The sequence below is a fragment of the Lampris incognitus genome, chromosome 13 (assembly GCF_029633865.1).
Source record: "Lampris incognitus isolate fLamInc1 chromosome 13, fLamInc1.hap2, whole genome shotgun sequence".
NCBI classification, from domain to species: Eukaryota; Metazoa; Chordata; class Actinopteri; order Lampriformes; family Lampridae; genus Lampris; species Lampris incognitus.
The window spans coordinates 20,257,274-20,276,686 of NC_079223.1; the positions used below are offsets into that span (position 1 = coordinate 20,257,274).

At 47.0% G+C, this 19,413-nt stretch overlaps 1 pseudogene; it reads right to left on the reverse strand.

Moving 5' to 3' along the window:
- Positions 1–6,036, reverse strand: part of LOC130123179 (calcium/calmodulin-dependent protein kinase type II subunit gamma-like) — a 96,258-nt pseudogene extending 90,222 nt beyond the window's left edge.
- Between the last annotated feature and the right edge of the window lie 13,377 nt (positions 6,037–19,413).

Sequence of the window (19,413 nt, forward strand, 5' to 3'; positions counted from 1 at the left end):
TCACCCTCTCATTAAATATTCACAGTTGGTCCCATTAAACATTCACCGCCGCAGCACTGCTACGTTTATCTGGCCTCCACCAATCGGCCTCCAGCCAGCGCACAAGAAGCCCTCCAAAACCCCCGGTAACACACACACACACACACACACACACACACACACACACACACACACACACACACACACACACACACACACAGACAAACACAAGTACACACAGAAAACACACACACACACAAACACAACGCCTGCCTGCATGGCTTGTGTTGCAGCAGCCGTTCAGGGGGAGGAAAAGATGCAAGAGGAAAACACAATAATGGAAGAAGGAGACATCTAGAATGCAGAGGGAGATAGTTAAAAAAGTAGGAGAAAGCGGTAATTAAGAGTGAATGCGAGAGAATGAGAGAGAGAGAGAGTGAATGAGACGAGGCCTGATGTCCGCTCATCAGTCCTTCCCCAGGTGCAGACCCAGCAGTGCAGCCTTGTGCCTGGTGACAATAATTCAGCGGCCAGGAAAGTGCCACAGGTTTCCTTCTGCCCCCCGACTCCCCCGACCCCCACCACCACCATTACGGAGCTAATACAGGCGTAACAATATACAGATCCCAGTTCAATACCCTACGCTACACATTCATTTGTAGCTAAGTATAGCATGGAGCATCATATCACGGAATACCATCACTGATGCCGTCATCCTCCAAAGGGCAAACAGTGACATATCCACAAAGTCATAGGACATGTCCACACTAACACGGAGAAATGTGAAAAAGTGTCTTCTTTTCTCTGTCTGTTTTGGTCTCCCGTCCACATGAAGCTTGCCATTTCCACCCACCAAAAACGTATCCATCAAAACTGCTCTCCAAGGTGGAAAGGTTAGGAGACACATTATAGTGTGAACAGATGTATTTGAAAACACTGACGTGTGATCGTCACGTGATCTCGGGGGTGTGATTGACCTGCAAATGCCCAAATACAGGAGACTTATAGACATTTTTCTATTGTTTTGCTGTTAAAATGTGGACAGTAACCTCTTAAAAAAAAAAATTTGGACCCTTTTTCAACATGAAAATGGGATTTTCTGGGGCGTCCGGGTAGTGTGGCGGTCTATTCCATTGCTTACCAACACAGGGATCGCCCGTTCAAATCCCCGTGTTACCTCTGACTTGGTCGGGCGTCCCTACAGACACAATTGGCCGTGTCTGTGGGTGGGAAGCCGGATGTGGGTATGTGTCCTGGTTGCTGCACTAGCGCCTCCTCTGGTCGGTCGGGGCACCTGTTCAGGGAGGAGGGGGAACTGGGGGGGGATAGCATGATCCTCCCACGCACTATGTCCCCCTGGCGAAACTCCTCACTGTCAGGTAAAAAGAAGCGGCTGGTGGCTCCACATGTATCGGAGGAGGCATGTGGTAGTCTGAAGCCCTCCCCAGATCGGCAGAGGGGGTGGAGCAGCGACCGGGATGGGGGGGGGGGTTAAAAAAAGTACTGTTTTTGTAAAAGCTATAGACAGATAGACGGATAGGTGGCTTTAGCCTTTTTCCTGGCACTTGTGCGGTGCTATAATGACAGAATGAGTAAGTCAAATAAAGCGCTGAAACATATCCGGGCATTCAGGATCGTCCTCATCAGTAAGTTGACAAAGAGCTTAAGTTTCTAACAGCTGGTTGTCACTTGCCAAGTTTATCTTCGTGGACTAAAACCAAGCCTGCTGGCACCATGAGAAAGAGCCAATGGTGACAAAGACTTATGACAAATACACAAACTGAAAAATAATTTTCCAAGTTGTAGTGCAGAAAATTCAGAAAAGAAGAAGAAAATAAAGTGTGGAAAAAAACCCACTTCTATCAAACCCTGGTTTGGAAACTGGATGTAAATCACTGACGGGTTCTCTTAATAATAATAATAGTGTGTGTGTGTGTGTGTGTGTGTGTGTGTGTGTGTGTGTGTGTGTGTGTACGTGCATGCCTGCAGCCCATGTGTGACTGACGTGGCTGTGTGAGTGAGGGACTGCCTAGCATGCGTGTGTGTCTGTTGTTGTATGACGACACACTAACCAGTCATAATCACTGACCTCCCCGCGAGCCACTGTGCCCTCCCTGAGCCGTGGGGGAATGGGGCTTAATCTCGCCCACGCACGCACGCACGCGCACACACACACACACACACACACACACACACACACACACACACACACACAATCATGCACCCAAGTCATCACCCCCAATAATACTCCACAAGCTTACCTACCACAGCATCAGTAAGAACGCGAGCTGCCTACTGTTTGTAAACACAAAAGGAGGGAGAGTTCAGATGCCGAGATCACACAAAGTTACACAAAAAGTTAAACATGCATGGATGGAGATGGACACAGAGACCGAATTAAGAAAATCGGGACTTTACTTACGCTCCTTGTCTCCAAAAATGGTGCACCGCCGGTCCTGGAGCTGCCGCGGCTGTGCCGGGCAGCTGGACCATCTGACTTTGTGCGTGCACGTAAACCTCCTCCCCCTGCCACACACAGCAGTCACACACTTCAAACCATGTTCACTTCAATTCAGTTTGATTTTTTTAATTGAATATGCTTTTGTGACTTCAAACCGTATCACTGAGCTGTGTCTTTTTTAGGTATACTTCGCCAAAATGCCCAAAAATGCTTACAAAAAAAGTTGTGCGTGACCTCGGCTCCTGTTCCCTCCATGGCCGCCTCACTGTCCAGCTCCCCAGACACAGAGGGAAGGGACCAAGGCAGGGAGGGATAACCTGCTTCCGGTGTTTTTCTAAAACACATTTGCACGGCCAAAGCATTTCAGCTTCAATTAAGGGCAATGAGGAAGAAGGAGTGTGTACGTGTATGTGTTTGTTTGTGCGTCTGTATCTCAGATGATTGTGACTAGGATGCAGGGAGGCAGATAGAGAGAGAGTCGTCTCCCTGCCAGCCAGCCTATGGGATGAAGAGTTTCACCCCCGCTGTTGCCGGGTTACTGGCACCAGACCACTGCCAACACAGCCATTCTCACCACACACACACACACACACAGAAATCTAATCGCCTAGTGGGAGGGGCTTTTTTTAAGGATCTCTCCTCAAATCAATGCTTTGTTTACAAGACACGGAGGGAGAGAGAGACAGAGCGAGGATGACAGAGAGAGAACAAGGGTAATGGTGTTGGTCGGGTGAGAAAGATAAACAGACAACCAATGAGAGTGAGACTGAGTGAGACAGGCAGAGAGACAGAGACACAGAGAGAGAGAGACAGAGAGAGAGAGAGACAGAGAGGGACAGAGAGAGACTGCAATTTAGCTAGAGGGACCGGCCTAATCTCACTACAACTGGGCCTGTTCTGCAGCTCACATCATCGGTCACCCTATGCTGGCCTGTACTCACACTCAGTCACAGGTGCATATACATGCCTATGCGTGCACGCGCGCGCGCGCGCGGGCGCGCGCGCACACACACACACACACACACACACACACACACAACATGCTTATGCAAGAGGAAACGGGGAGACATAAACTCTTGTCTAAATCCACACATAAGAACTATTTTAACTGGCACATTTGGACACTCTCTTACACATACACACATCTGCTTGCACAACGTGAACACTTGCACCCAAAGAATGGAGGACAGACACTCTCTCTCTCACACACACACACACACACACACACACACTAAAGTGTACACAGAAGAAATAAAAATCAATTTCAATTTTGGGCGTGCGAATGCGCACACATATACACATATTTGAACATTCACTCATAAAAATAGAAGGAAGTACTTACATACACACACACACATAAATCAACACAAGACCCAGCGAGGCAACCAGCTCATGGCAGGCAGGTTGCGTTGCACCACTCACACACTGCAATACAAGTATAAACATGAGACTGACAACCAAACCGTAATGACAATGTGAGCCCCGGTGGCCCAGGTGTAACACATGTGTGACGGCTGAATGGCAGTGGAGATAAACAACAAGAAACAGCAGAGACCTTGTGATTCTGCATTAACCACACTGAGTCAAGTCACACAATGCCAGAATCACCAAGAGTTAAGGAGATTTCAAAGAAAGGTTTGGGTCAGGTTTACACACATGTGCACACACACACACACACACACACACACACACACACACACACATACATACATACATACATATGTGTGTATATATTATATATATATATCCAGCCAACATCACTACAGTAAGAACCACAGTCCACATAAGTAAAATATGACTGTGGACAACTTGCCAAGGCTTACTGGATCTTACGGTACAATATCCCCACTGAAAACCACAGCAGCCATTTCTGCTAACTCGCCTCTGGCTTTTTAGGAAACTCCTGGGACGGTGATAGGATACAGAGCCTCGCTAAGTGCAATCCAAAGGAAACACAAGTCCACATTAACCTAGAACTGACTCCGGCCATCTAGAGCGGCGGCGGCAGCCGTGCACAGCAGGCCGCCCTGTACTTGTGGGTGCACGGACACACGCAACAGGTCGCTCTTTGACTCTAATGCACAAATAAATATTGGCTGGGCTTACCTCTGGCTGAGAGCTTTTTCGTGTTAATAATTTTAGCAGCATACTCCTGGCCAGTGGACTTCTTGACGCAACGCCGAACAACTGAGAAGGCCCCCCTAAAAGGAAGAGAATCGATAACCATAAGAACACTTCAGTGAGACCACTTGGAATGACCGTACAGCAAAACGAAGGCATGGCGAACAAAGGTGGTGCATCGCAGGGACCACGGTACACGGCTGTGGCTTGAACTTGACTCACGCTCGCACATACACGCACGCAGGCGCACGCACAGAACTTGTATTGCGCAATACACGGGGCATCCACATAAAACCACGTTATAAAAGGAAGCCACATGCATGATAAACATTGTCTGATACTCGAGAACATGGGATGAGAGAAGACGCTTTCGCCTATCCATTACTAGTGCGTGAGAGGGGAGGGGAGGGGAGAGGAGAGGGGGGGGCTTGTTGCACTGTGGAAAAGACCCAGTCAGGAAGAAACGTGAGCAGGCTACAGTGGCACGCGGCCGCCGAAACGCAGAGCCGGAATTAACATTTACCGCAAAACGAACTGCACCCCGCACCGCGGTGGTCACACCGCGTACCCCCCTTCAACTCACGCTTACGCGAATAGTAGGCGGAGTTGCTGATAAGTCTATTAGCCACACGCAGCTATTAAGACGCGATTACGAAGTAGCTCCCTGGAAAGGATACGGCATGACTATGGTGTCGTTTCGTGTTTCACATGCAAACGTTTTATTTATTTATTTCTTTCAAATTAACAAATAAAAATAACCACACATCATTGTTGCTATGCGTGAAACTAGTGTGAAAACGTTCGGCCACAGCCTGACGTTATTTGCAGCACAGCCTGGTGTTTCCCTGCTGTATATATAACGTGGGTGCGAGTCTAGCGTGATATGCATTTAAATAGAGTAAAAAAAAAGCGAGAGAGAATGAAAGCAAAATTGAGACGGCCGCTAAACAAGGGGGTCTGAATGAATGACTTCTCCTTGCGCCGTGTTGATTTAAATGAACAGTCAACACAGCCGATGTTATTCCTGATAACGTTTCACAAAAGGTCCGCGGTGTGTCGGTACACCTCTGCATGCATGCTCCGGATGAATTAGCCCGTGGGAGTCATGGCGTGTGTGCGTGCGCGTGCGTGCGCGCGCGCGTGTGTGTGCATGGGACCTACACCGCAATTAAATGTCTTTAGATGTGGGGGGCTTTTACCCGTTTTACCCCTAGTCCTGACAGCCTATCCTGCCTTGTCAAAAGAGGCACACACGAGCAACAACGAGCTAGCCCCCACCGAAGCCGCTGCAGCGCAGGAAAGAAAAACAGCGAATGCAACAAGAGCGATATTGATGAGTGGTCGCTTACTTTCCTAGTTCCTCGTACAGCTGATACTCGTCTGTAAACCTGGTCGAGGTGACAATTGTAGCCATGTTGAAGCAACGAGGAGGAGGAGGAGGAGAAGGAGGAGGGGATCGCCTCTCTGGCTTCGGTGGCCGCTCGCTCAGGTTTCGGGAGGTGATCTCTCGGTAAAGGGCGAGAGACGGAGAGATAGGCTACAGCAGGAACAGAGGGAGTGGGAGGGGAGAGGAGAAGGAGGGGGAGGGCAGCAGTCTAGAGCGGTAGTAGTGGTGGAGAGAGAGAGAGAGAGAGAGAGAGAGAGAGAGAGAGAGAGAGAGAGAGAGAGAGGGAGCGTGTGTGTATGTGTGTGTGTGGGGAGGGGGGTGTACAAGCCACGCGAGATCTTCTCTCTGCAACGGGCGCCACCGATCCGGGTTCAGTTTCATCCGCCTCTCCTTCACTTCTTGGAGCAATGTCCACGCAGTGGAGCTGACGTCAGAGCGGCTGATAGGAGGAAGGCGTCGTCCAACGGACCCTAAAGTCATATAATGAGAAGTGTTGCCGCAATATTTTAATATCAGCACGGAGGGATCGGCCGCATCGCTACTTTATTACGGTTTCACAAAGACGTCTGTTCAGGCTTGTTTGCTCTCTGAAGCATGTGCTTCCTTCGCTGCGTTTTGGCTCTTTGGCCTCCTCGGGTTAAACTATATGCCTCCTCCGAAGCAGTATTGGTATTAATAAAGACATGGCATGGAGAGAAGAGAGTTTTATTCATTGAAATGTGATCTTGCAATGTTTTTATTTCCCCAACATATTCTCATTTCTGACACAAGCTTTTTATTTTTTGTGTAATTATATCCAGTCAGATTGCCATCCCGCTGTATGTGGCTTACCCTCGGGGACTGTCTCCCCCCAATAGCACTAGCTTTGCAAAATTACCTTCACAGCCAAATAAATGCATATAGCTTTTATAACAGACCTCCCATCCAGGCTCTGCTCACCGAGCTCCCTCACCTTGGTTGTTGATACCCTTGTTGTTATCATCATCACAGTCATAATCACGTTTATCGATATTCCCATCATCGTTTCCCCCCATTATCCGTACACCACCACCAACAACATCTTCCACAATGATCACAGGCACCACCATCACCATCACCAGCACCATCACCATCACCATCACCAGCACCAGCACCATCACCATCACAGCCATCAAGTCGAAAGAGAAACCATGCGTTTCCTCCTGTTTACCGTCAGATATCCACAGTAAACCCTTAACGACTCTATTTGAACCATAAGTGGCAACACCGTCACATAGAAGACGAGGAATTATGCGGGTTATGTAATAGCTTATTGCACTATAAAGGTTTATCTAAGCTTCCATGAATATCTCATGAAGGGTATTAATATTTCCTCCTTGCAGTATGTTTAAGTGTGTGTGTGTGTGTGTGCGCGCGTGCGTGCGTGTGCGTGTGTGTGTATCGATATTTATGTCAGTAAGGAAATGTTAAGTACCCAGTTTACATGGTGCTGAGTTGGCCAGAAACACAGGAAATTGGACTTGTGGTGATACTGTATGTATGCACAACCTTTTGTTAAGGTGCTAGTGTGACATATCTCCATTGGCACGTTCGATATGGCTCCATGTTTCAAATATAATGTGGAAATTCTCATTAAAAAAATCTTTAAACAACGTCCGGTGTGTAAATATATAGATCTCTCTCTCTCTCTCTCTCTCTCTCTCTCTCTCTCTCTCTCTCTCTCTCTCTCTCTCTCTCTCTCTCTATCTATCTATCTATCTCTGTCCTCTGCCTGTGAACCGTGAGTCCGTATCCAGAGCAGTGCTTATAGTGAGCACCGTTGGTGATAAAGGAGTGTTTGTGGTGAACACAAGAGCAGTGCGAGCAGCTTCTGCCGTAATTACAGGGAGCCGCTGTGATATGAAAGCCTAATTAGCGCGGGTGCAGAGGTGCCTTGATATTAATTGCAGTGCTTCTCTGCGATGTGCCTGTCAGACGAGTCTCGGACTTGCTGCGCAGCGGCAGGTTTGAAGCGTGGGTGGGAACGGCGGGGTGGAAGATCTAGGGATTTGGGAGGGAGAGGGGTGGGGGGCGTTGAGACGGATGGAGAACAGGTGGCCAGTCAACAGAGGAGGAAGAGGAGAAGAGAGGGCAACCAGGATGGTGAAGGAAGGAGGAGAAGTTATAAAGAAGGGGGCGAAGCAGGGAAATGTTGAGGAGGGAGTGGGATGAGAGGGAGAGAGAGAGGAAGAGGAGCGAGGCCTAAGAGGAGGAATAAAGTGAATCTCGTGATGGTATTCGGCCTCTCTTTCCTAATATTCACTTGTAATACTGGGTAACAATGGTAACAGGGCTGTAGTCAGCCTACTAAAAGGGGTGAGTGTTTTTCCCCCCAAAAATGGGAAATACCCCAAAAATGTGGATACCACATGCAAGCCGATCTTTAACCTTCTATGGCTACAAATACACAATATTGTATAGTATACCAAAACTTCTGATTCGTGATTTAGTGGAAGGATGACTGCAAGATGGGCATTGCTGACCCAGGAGATCACTAGGTAGTGTCTATAAGCTTGTTTTGGTCCAGGGGTAACTGCTGCTTGAGTTGATTGAATGCATATAAGCTGGACTTTTTGGACCTTTCTGCCCAATCCAGCCTCAGGCGCACCCATGAGTACGACAGCGCTTAACCTTTGTTAACAGACAGGGTTAACCTTTGACCCTGCCTGTTAAACCGTGTTGCTTAGCTTGATGGAAGCTCATCGAGTATTGAAATACAGCGCTGTACTCTGCTTTACTGTAACATGTGGATCTGAGACTGTATCTGTGTCTTCCCCTTGTTAACCATATGTGTTCATGCATACACGCACACACACACACACACACACACACACACACACACACACACACAAAGACTCAGGGCTTATAAGGACAAAGTTTCGTTTTAGTTCGGAGGGAGCTTGTCATTTCCAGAGGTGACGGTGAAACGTCCTCTCTTCCTGTTTGGCTTGCTCCAGCTACCTCGCATGATGTTGCATTATGCAGGACTCAGAGTACACTCCTCCAGCACTGGTAACACCAGGGGCCTACATCTTTCACAGGTCTTCGGAGAAACGGCAGTGTTAAAGGTTATACTGAGTTTCCGTAGGTGACAGGCGCCTCATGAAGCGGATCGATCATATTCATCTTGTGACTGCATTATGCTGACTGGAAAGTGTCCTTTAGAAGGGCTAACCACTGCCTAACATGGGATATGTATTGGAATACCTGTACTGGTCATTCAATACCCATAAAGTTCATCTTGCACAACGGCGCTGGCTTCGTTACATCTCCTCAATATGCTAAAGCATCTAGCAGTGACGCAGTGGCAACAGCTGTGGGATGGTGCTATTTTGGCTGAGGGCGAGGGACTTGTTCAGCAAGAGTGATTTCATCTTGGCTCTGGGCTACCCTACATATGTCTGGAGGGCCTCGCCTCCCTTCGCTAATGCAAACGGATGACATCAAGAAGGCTTTCTGATTCTCATCTGTGTGTGTGTGTGTGTGTGTGTGTGTGTGTGTGTGTGTGTGTGTGTGTATGTGTGTGTATACAAGGATTCTATATATCCAGTGCTCAGTGTTTCTACTTCCTTTTTTAGGCAAATGCTGATCGTTGTTATTAACACTAACACAGCTATCAGGCTTGTTTCACTTCACGCCATGTGTGTTTACGTAAAGATTCTGCACACATATGTGCATCTTTTTGTGATAATAACATAATACCTCATTGATCCCTAGTGAAACATCACTGTTGTGGCAGGATGAGGAAAAACACAGGGGACGAAGGCGAGTTTGAACTTTATTCCTCATCCAAAGGAGTTGAATCAAGTGCAACTGGACTTGGTATATATCCGTGAAGACGTTTCACCTCTCATCCAAGAGATGTCTGTGAATGTTCTCATTCACTGAGGAAGCCTCTTGGATGAGAGGCAAAACGTCTTCATGGATATATACCAAGTCCAGTTGCACTTGATTCAACTCCTTTGGATACTCATCCAAGAGGCTTCCTCAGTTCGTGCCTTTCTGACTAGACCAAGCTAGTCTGACTGGCTGGTGATGAGACTCAGAATTTATCCTCTTAGAGTTGTCAGAGCTATTGATATGTGTGGCTCTTTGTGTCCCGTTGTTTACCAACACCCGTTGCTAACAGAGCCATAGATATGCGTGGCTCTTTTGTGTACCAATTTTATGGCCGCGCCCGTCGTTATCGGAGCTATTGATAAATTCTGAGTCTCATCACCAGCCAGTCAGACTAGCTTGGTCTAGTCAGAAAGGCACGAACTGAGGAAGCCTCTTGGATGAGAGGCGAAACGTCTTCACGGATATATACCAAGTCCAGTCGCACTTGATTCAACTCCTTTGGATAACCATGACCTGGATGAATGAGAACATTCACAGACAATTTTATTCCTCAGCTCCAAAACCAAACTGAAACAGGAACAACCTTGCACCAGAGAGCCCGGGAACGTAAACCACGCCCCCAGCTCACAGCCCTGCTGGGTGAGAGGCATAGCCCCTAGTGTCCGCCACACTGTAATAATATGTATATATCAATTACAGAATGGTGCACGCAGCACTGTGAGGTATTCAGTGCCTGGCTCAAAGGCACACCTGTGCAACAGATGCTTCTCAACTCAATCCTCGGTTAAAAGTTCTCAGGTTAAAGAGCAGTCTCTCTAACTTCTAAGCCACCTGGCCGCCAAACCATATATATGTACAGTGCGTGCACATCCATACACCTACGCCACTCTTTTCTGCTTGACATGTCAAAATTAAAACTGCAGATACTTCCCGAGTCTGGCTGTAAGGAGGAAGATGAGACTCACACTCTTATTTGGGAGGCGTTCCTACTCAAACCCATTGACCTCGTTTGCACTGCTAGTCAAATGGAGAGAAACAGAAAAGCCGAACCCTTCCTGACGGACGCTCGACTGAACTGCTCAGGGACTTTTCCCGAGACATCTGAAGAAACCCAACGAAGTTACAACAGCAGAGCTACAGAACCTCGTTCAGAAAAGGGAAACCAGGGCCGGGCCCCTTCCTGGAGCCAGACCAGTGAAGGGAGCTCGTCAGCGAGCGTCTGGTGGCTGGGCTTTGGCCCATGGGGCCCAGTTGGGCCCAGCCCAAAAAAACAACATGGAGCCACCATCCTGTGGACCCTCCACCAGCGGGGATAAGCACTAGGGTAGGGTGCACTGCAGGCCGGACGGCAGGCAAAGGCAGGGACCGGGGTGTGCCGACTTCCAGCATCACAGACTGATCCAGGAGGACCAACTGGGAGGAGACCCCGGGGTAGACCCAGAACTCGCTGGAGGGACTACATGTCCATTCTGACCTGGGAAGGCCTCAGGATCCCCCAGGAGGAGATGGAGGGCATTGCTGGGGAGAGGGACATCTGGAGTGCCCTACTTAGCTTGCTGCCCAGGAGAAGTGGCTGATGATGAGATGAGATGAGATGAGATGAGAGATCTGAAGTTGTAACCTCAATTATTTTCTTGGGAACCGTCTGTCCTGTAGACCCCATTACTGTAGACCTGTTGCCTGAGTGTGTCTATTACTTAATCATCAGGTTGTCCCAAGAAGGAACTTAATAGGACATTAGGGCTGTTTGAAAGCTTAATGGGCGACCATTCGCAGTGCAAGTATGTAGCCCCAGACAGTCATTGATATGACTCTCTTTCTGAGTGACTGTAACAATGGAGCTGCTTTCACGACACCAAGGGGGGAGTCCAAAGGTTTTAATGGACACACACAATTCATGAGGTAGGGGTGTCTGGGTAGAATACACACACACACACACACGCACACACACACACACACACACACACACACACACACACACACACACACACACACACACACACACACACACACACACACACACACACACACCAGTGATGTGCAGTCAGGGGGAGGCAGGGTAGGCAGTGCCTCATCCAGGCTAATAATGGGAAAAAAAAGAAATATCATGATAGCTACCAAAAATATTTATTTATTTATTAACTTTAATTTGTTAAGATTGTTGTAAAAAATAATTAAAAAAACATGTAAAACTTGTTGTTTTTGACACGGGGTCTGGAGGGATGGATAGGTACCCAGTTAGTAATTAAGGGGAGATATTTGGGGCGTTTGGACAAGGGAGAGAGCGGAGCGCCGGGCTGAGAAGCAACCGGCAGTACACCAGCAAGACCGGAGCTGGACGTCGGAGAGAGAGAGCCTGGCACGACAGCGGAGGGGGTTTAGATATGTCTACCCCTCCTGCAGTGTGAGTAGCCTACCTCTCTCACAAGTTGTAACCTACCTGCTACTGCCACAGTGTTTGGATGTATGGGATTTGTGGGTTGACCCATCATTTAACCAGATCTACTGTGTTCATTCCCACCAGCGATGGGACCGAGGGGGAAGGCGTGCCGCCGGCTGGACCCAGGGTTTCCTGTAACCTACCCAGCAGGAAGAGGGAGAGGGAGCTTGGCCCTGCCCCGACCAGCACTGAGACTGCTGAATAGCCCACTAGCTGCCACCGCAGAGGAGACACAGCCTACTGCCAGAGACTGCAGGGCTGGCCTACTGGGTTTAAGTTTTAACTTTGTTTTGGGGGGGGGTGTCTAGGTCTTGTAAGGGGAGGAGTCAAGACCTATACATCCCCACCTTGAATTTATTGCTTTATTTATGTCTAAAATAGTCACACTCCCTTCCACCCCCCCCCCTTATATTGCTGTCCTTAGCCTATGGTCAGTATAGTGTGTGCCCTTGTAGATTTGACAGTTGAAAGAAATAGGCTGCCTCATAAATTCGCCCCCCCCCCCCAGGACTTGGTGTCATGCATGCTTTGCAGCGTCTCTTTTTATTGTCACTCATGGATGCAGTGATGGGAAGCTACCATGAAAGTGTGGGTTGCAGTGCCAGGTAGCTGCTCACCAGTAGTATATAAGTCAGGACCGGTGGTGGTGGTAATTGAACAGTTGGGGGACGGAAGGAGAAAGTGGGCTACGGGGTGTAGCGAAGACTGGTTGTGGGGCTGGGGTAGTATTGGAGAGGAGGATTGGGGAGTGACTAGTTTTAGAGAGGGAGAGGGGAGGGAGGGGTGTTCCTTCCAAATTTTATCAATAAAAGGCATGCCCTATTCAGGATGGCTCGCTCCCAGAGCTAGCATTTGTTAATGCACGCTGCTGAGGCAGTGCCTGCTTGTGCCTCTCTGGCACAAATGAATATAGTTCACTGCCTACCCAGCCATGGACCTCACAGCACGTTACTCACACACACAACACAACACAACACGGGGATTCGCCGGTTCGAATCCCCGCGTTACCGCCGACTTGTCGGGCGTTCCTACAGACACAACTGGCCGTGTCTGTGGGTGGGAAGCCGAATGTGGGTATGTGTCCTTGTCGCTGCACTAGCGCCTCCTCTGGTCGGTCGGGGCGCATGTTCAGACAGGGGACCAGCGTGATCCTCCCACACGCTACGTCCCCCTGGCGAAGCTCCTCACTGTCAGGTGAAAAGAAGCGGCTGGGGACTCCTCGTGTATTGGAGGAAGCATGTGGTAGTCTGCAGCCCTCCCCGAATCGGCAGAGGAGGTGGAGCAGCGACCGGGACGGCTCGGAGAATGGGGTGATTGGCCAGGTACAATTGGGGAGAAAAGGGGGGACCCCCCCCCCCAAAAAAATCATCAAGTAACATGTCTAAAGGTGCAGTCCGTATAAGCATGCATGGCCACGGCCATTTGGCGCAGTGGGACAACACAAGCGCTCCACTGGCAACAAGAAAACGAGACCAATCTCGCCGCTGGGTCAACATCGGGCCAACACATGAAATGTGTTTGGGACACTTGAGATGACTGAAAGCCTCAAAAATGAACTGAAAGCAGCGCCGCATCTGCTGGCTTTCTCATTCGCAAGTCATAAAGCGGACCGTTTTTACGAGGTCTAGCAAAAACAACGGCAGACAGTCACGGTGCGCCTCAAACAACCTCTAATCTGTTGCATGAGGTTCACCAACCGATTCAGAAATGTGTCCTCCTGAAACCTGAAATAACACTGCATTTCCCCAAAACAATAACAAAAGACGGAGAGAAAGGAAAAGAGGGAAAAAACAACACTAGCCGAGCCAAACCACAGCCTTCTCAGACAAAATGAAACACTCTAAAAGCAGACTGTCTTACGTCCAAATTAATCTTTGGCTTTAGATGTCCCACAAAAGTCAGCAAATACTCACAACGCTGAATATTTCACATTGGGGAAGCTGTTACTAAAGTCAGTAAGTCTTTGTTTGTTTGTTTAAATGTCCAGCATCTATATTGTAGCGAATTCGGGGGGGAAGCCTGGAAGACCGTTGCCAAAGCCGGGACGCGAACCCGCATCTCCCACTCCGCAAGCGACAACGTTAACCAGTCGACTAAAGGGTCAAATCCGTTAATCAAGGACCAACGTGTCTACTTATCCATGCACGTTACACTGTATTCTTTACTGGACAACAGGCCACAGAAATCTACATAAATTGTCAGCGCGCGAGCACGAAAACAAAACATTCGAATGCAAATTTCCACAAATTTCCAGCTTCAGCTGTATCCACCAGTTGACAAGATTTGGCAGCAATACATAAAAACTGAAGCAAATCTCAAGTAAAATACTGTAACGTGCATGAATAAGTAGACACGTTGGTCCTTCACCAACAAATCGATTCTTTTAGTCGACTGGTTAACGTTGTCGCTTGCGGAGCGGGAGATGCGGGTTCGCGTCCCGGCTGCGGCGATGGTCTCTCAGACTGCCCCCCCCCTCCCGAATTCGCTACAATACTTTTTAAATATTCAGATATTTTCTAGTCATTATTCAAACCTTAATTTAGACTCGGGAATACACTGGCAATATATTACAATAGAACAAATAAAATAACCTGGTGTATCATTATAAACGCCTTGTTGGCATCTAATTTAGTTTTTAATCCACCTGAGGTTGTACGTACTAATTGTGTACTAATTGGACCCACTGTAGTGTCATTTGTGTCGGGCTGTAATGATAGGAGCATTTTATATTGAATAAAAGTGCTGAACTCATGAAAAAAGAAAAATTAGATTAGCTATGCTTTATGAAGAGTTTTATGTAGTGTTTTGCAAAAAAGAAAAAAGAAAAAGGTTAAACAACTATGCAGCTTGCATGAAAACTAATGAGTCAAGGTAATAGGTCTGCTGAAACAGTCTCCTCTGTTTGGCAAATAATGTATAATTGTTTTGGATGTTTTGTTTTTACAACCACTTTCAGCATGTAATTCGTTGTGCTGCATGCAAATGAACACAAGGGAAAACAGCGTCGTGTGCCCTCTCGTGTTAAGCTACACGTGACCTCAGCCAGGAGGCTGAAGTTGGTTTACCCTCAAATGAAAGTCCGACAATGGCAATGACAGCTCATCCCCTCCCACACACTGGATAGCACTGTCACCCCCTCCACAAGTTATGGCAACTGGCTATTCTTTGCTTTTGCAAATGATTACAGTATTCTGGGAATCAGAGGTGTAGGTATGTAACAGCTGTTTACTCTAAGCCTCGGGGTTTAGGATCCTCATGGCTCTCTGTGCAAAGTCTGCACCAGTAACTAAAGGAATCCCAGTCAAATCTACTGTCTGGATTCTGGTTTTAATGGTGTGAGATCATTGGCTCTTTGTACGCGTGCGTGTAGGTGTGTGTGTGTGTGCGCGTGCGTGCGTGCCATGCATGCATTCTTGCTGTGTCAAGAAAAGCAAAAAATGCACAACAACAAAACAGGACGACTAATATCCTTTATTTGACCTTTGTTAGCCGCAATAACAACGCAACGTGTGTCGTAACTTGAAGGCCACAGGGCTCAGGCAGCAAAAGCTAATGCATCCTTTCCTGACAAAGTGTGCGTGAGAAAGCTCCTGAAGGCACAGCTAGCTGCCCATGCTCTCTGATCCGTCTGCTGAAATCTGTCTTCCTCATACAACGTTTGATTAGATATAAGAAAATAAATATGTCCTAATCACAGAATAAACAAGATGTCTTGTCGCATTAGTTGATAAGATACTGCCAAGGACAAAAATAATGGGTGTACATTAAAATGCAAATGGAAAATATAGCCGCAAGTGGCGATTCCGGGGTTCAAGCCAACACAGGCGTTGAAAGTTAGAAGCTGAAAGCTTCAGCAGCTTAATTAGAGATAGCCACCCAGTTTGGTGACGTTTGGACAAACTGTCATTGATTTATGGTCAGATTTGAGCCAGGCCGACTCCAAGTGCATCGGAGGAGGCGTGTGGTAGTCTGCAGCCGCTGCAGACTACCACACGCAGCCCAGTGCAGCCCTCCCCGGATCGGCAGAGGCGGTGGAGCAGAGACCGGGACGACCCGGAAGAGTGGGGTAATTGGCTAAGTACAATTGGGGGGAACAAGGAGGGGGGGGGGATACTAAAAAAAAAAAGAAAAAAAGAAAAAGAATAAATTTGCGCCAGGCCCGTGCACGTGTTTGGAACTGAGCGATTTCAAAATAGTTTCACACACGTGGATCAACGTTGTTACGAAACATATCCTGTGAGTTTTGTAATGACTGGACAAGCAATTTCTGATTTTTGATTTGTGTTACGCCACGCCCATTTTTTATTTGTAACGCCCCCTGGTGGTAGATTTGAATGAGACTTTCAGGGTATGTTTCAGGTACTTATATAACAACAACAATTATAATAATAATAATATAGCGCTTCCCATTGAAAGGAAGAAACTCACCTCAACCACCACCAATGTGTAGCACCCCCCCACAACCCCCTTGGGTGATGCACGGCAGCCATTTTGCGCCAGAACGCTCGCAACACATCAGCTTGAGGTGGAGAGGGAGGAATCTTTGAGCCAATTACATGGGGGGATGATTAGGTGGCCAGATGGAGAGAGCCAGGTTGGGAATTTTGCCAGGACACCGGGAGACCCCCTCCTCCTTGCCATAAGTCCCATGGGCTCTTTAATGACCACAGTGAGTCAGGACCTCGGTTTAACGTCTCATCCGAAGGACGGCATCTCCTACAGCACAGTGTCCCCGTCACTGCGCTGGGATTTGATATTTGTTGTTTTTATTAGGACCAGACGGAAGACAGCCCCCAACTGACCCATTAACACCACTTCCGGCAGCAACTCAATTTCCCGAGAGGTCTCCCATCCACGTACTAGCCAAGCCCATACCTGCTTAGCTTCCGTCATTTGACAGAGCCGGGGTACATGTTGGTACGGCTACCGGCCCATCCGTTTTGTGGCGGGTGGGACACGCGTATTTACTAGTCAATCCATTCTCGGATATTCTTTTCAAAGCCTTAAACAATGAATGCACTGTACAGGTACACGAGGTCATGACAGGACATTTAATTACGCTTCGGATTACTGAAATTACTTAAATTAAATGCAGAAAACAATTTTCGTTGTAACAATGCAATGACAAAATAAAGTAGCTTTCTTTCTAAATATGATATCAACAAGCTTTATACAAACTTTGGTAAGCTTGGTCCAATAATGATCCACAGAAAATGTGGCAGCAACGATTTAGGAGATGTCAAAAATGTGTTTTTCCAAAAAAAACAAAACAAATCAAAATGGCGGAAAATCTAGTCAGGTGGGCTTTAGTGGTTCTTGAGGCAAATTTGTAGAGTGAGGCTAGATGGATGTCTGTGCCCAGTTTTCGTGCAAATCGGGCCTACGACGTAGGAGTTATGCCTTTTCAAAGTTGATCTTTAATTATAGCGCCCCCATTAGGCTAAATGGGGTCATGTTTCTTGGGCAGCAAAACGTCCAACCAATGGGCAAAATTTCATGTCTCCACCCTTTACCATGTCTGCGAAAACATTTCCGAAGAAAATTAATAAACCACCATAAAAACAATATGGTTTAAGTCCTTCGGGCTTGAACTCTAATTAAGGCCAGTTTAGAGCAAAAGGAGAGATAGAACAAAATGCACTGAGCACAGACCAGCATAGTGACACTGGAGGCATGCCAAGAAAGAGGATTATTAGACTATATGTGAAAGCAGCATCTGTACATGGCCTTCAAAGGCAAAAGTAGAACCAGTTACTCTATGTACAAAAACACCCAATAAGATGCTACACATGAAAAGACCATTGTCCACACATTTCACCACTATATTTATTAACATATTTGCCCTGCAAGGCACAATACATACATCAACATTTCATTAATCTCCAGATGGAAATAGTTTACATTTTTCAATATTGAAAATGCATATGTAACAATTAATGGAGTCATAACTTCCTTGAGAACATTTTACTGTGGCTTGCACCATGACATTGATGCAGTTTGACATACGTGCACAGAAGACCAATGCCATCAACGCCATATCCACAATAATGCAAAATAACGTTTGCAAAGGTATTTGATAAAATTGCTAACAATGCAAGTGCATGTGTCAAGATGTTCTCCTGACGGCAAAATGCTATATATTGGAGTTACCTACTGTACACCATGTTGAATTATCAATATATATTATATCATATTGCAAAGCTGTCCTTATGTCCATGCGATATTAGGATTGTTCTGTTGAACTATCAGCAAGTTCCCTTTGAGGAAGTGTCATTATAAAGTACAATTATCATGTTATTTGCATTGTATTACATCTAAAAATAAGTTTAGGTTACTCAATTACTTGCAAAATATTATACTATGTAAGATTATATGAATTCATATTATTACATTATATTAAACTATATTATATGGTATAATAACAGATTAGAGGAGATGAAATGATCTTCTTAACACTACTTTGCATTGTCAGTATTATCATTATGCAGTATGTCCAGCTTCAGTTTATTTCGTTTAAGGGCAAGGAGAACTTCAAACACCGCGGCTCCATGCTGCATCCCTGAGGAACCCAGCTCTTCCTCCTCCTCCTTCTTCTCATCCACCTCCTCTTCTCCTTTATCTTTTTTATGTAACTATTTGCTGAATGGTTGCCTGCAGACTGTTGTACTCACGGATTATATTTCTTGCCTGTTCTTCTATAAGAGTAGGAAAAATTGAGGCTGAGCGATGTAACAGAAGTAGAGGAAAAGGGGGTTGCTACGGGATTGGCCAAAACGTAGGGGACAATGAGAGGAGGTGTGTGTGTGGGGGGGGGGGGTAGAGGGAGCTAAGAGGAGTGGCAAGTGTGAAAGTTGACCAGAGGTGGGAGAGATAGAGGGAAAGAGAGAAGACATCTGTGAACTCATTATCATATAACCAAATGATGTCCGCTGTCCTTTCTGCATGAGTTTTAGAAGTCGTCTGTGGGTTTGTAAGTTTGCTTCGAACACACACACACACACACACACACACACACACACACACACACACACACACACACACACACACACACACACACACACACACACTGTACCTATTGTAATGGGAGTTGTTTACTGTGGTAAATGTGGTTAAGACACCACAGCCCTTGCTGCCAGCTCTGATCCAGTCACATCCAGCCAGGTCAGC